The following is a 1,336-nucleotide window of genomic DNA, read 5'->3' as shown; positions in this document are numbered from 1 at the left end:
AGCAAAATCGAGAGCAGAGAAACGAATTTAGTAACATGTCATTTGTGCTTGACTTGGAGATCTGAAAGAAGAAGTTCGGGAGCAACTTGTTTTTCTCCTCTTCTACTTCAGCTACAAAAGAAACATAAATCAAAAATGAAGAGAAATCAAATGCATGTGGTATGTATTAAGTAACTTACACAGATCTAAAAACTTGAGATACAATGTTCTAGCCCTTAGACTAGTTTCTTCATAACCCATGGATATCCATCAAAACACACAGGGGAGAAAATCAGTAACAGAATAAGGAAAGTGAAAGAAATAAGTAAGCAGTGCTTGTTCTTACTTCTGCAAGCTAAGCAAGAACAAAAATCACAGCAACGTGTAAAGATAATTCATCACCCACAGTGAAAAAAACTGGAATTGAAGGTTAAAGGAGATAGAGCTCAACATCATTAATGACGAAAATAGCGGAGGGGATCCAAATATTGTCTGATTTTAGGAGACCCTAGAGTGTTTTTATTTATAGAGACCTAATTTGGCAATTGGGCCGGGTTGGGTCATCAAATTCAAATTTTTTGTTTATTATTCGGTTGTATGGATCCTTTTTGAGAATTGCAATAATAAGTACTTCAACTCCAATTTAATTATTAAAAAAAAAAGACTAAAAAATAATTAATTAGTTCCTTATATTTATTACACATTAAATCAGGGTGTGGATTAATTTGATTTTAGAAAAGATTATCAAGTTTAGAAATATTAATTTGCTCAATTAATTTATTTAATTATTTTAGTAAAAATACCCAATTACCCCTGAACTATACCCTAAAAAATTATGACACACCTCAACTTAAAGAGGTCTATTACCCCTGAACTAATTGAAAATATAATTTTGACACCCTTAGTGCCTACGTGGCACACACGTATGCCTACGTGGACACTTCAGTATGTTGTGCCACGTATGTGTCACATATGTGTCACGTAGGCACTAAGAGTGTCATAATTACACTTTTAATTAATTCAGGGGTAATATTTAAATTAAGGTGTATTATAGCTTTAGGGGTCGTTTTGTTGGAAAATTGTTATACGGTATTAGTTATCCCGGGATTACCTGGGATAACTTATTTCACCGTGTATATAGGATAAATTATCCCATCACTAAGGGGAAAATGGTGGGATAAGTTATTTCGGTTGAATTAATTCCTCCAACCAAATAAGAGATTAAATAATCTTTTATTTTATTTCGAGATAACTCATTCCTTAAATTTTTTATACCTAAACCAAATGACCCCTCAGGGTATAATTCAGGGTAATTGGATATTATTTCATTATTTTAAAACACTTTTGACCTTGACCT

The sequence above is a fragment of the Capsicum annuum genome, chromosome 5 (assembly GCF_002878395.1).
Source record: "Capsicum annuum cultivar UCD-10X-F1 chromosome 5, UCD10Xv1.1, whole genome shotgun sequence".
NCBI classification, from domain to species: domain Eukaryota; kingdom Viridiplantae; phylum Streptophyta; class Magnoliopsida; order Solanales; family Solanaceae; genus Capsicum; species Capsicum annuum.
This window is presented reverse-complemented; position numbering follows the sequence as displayed.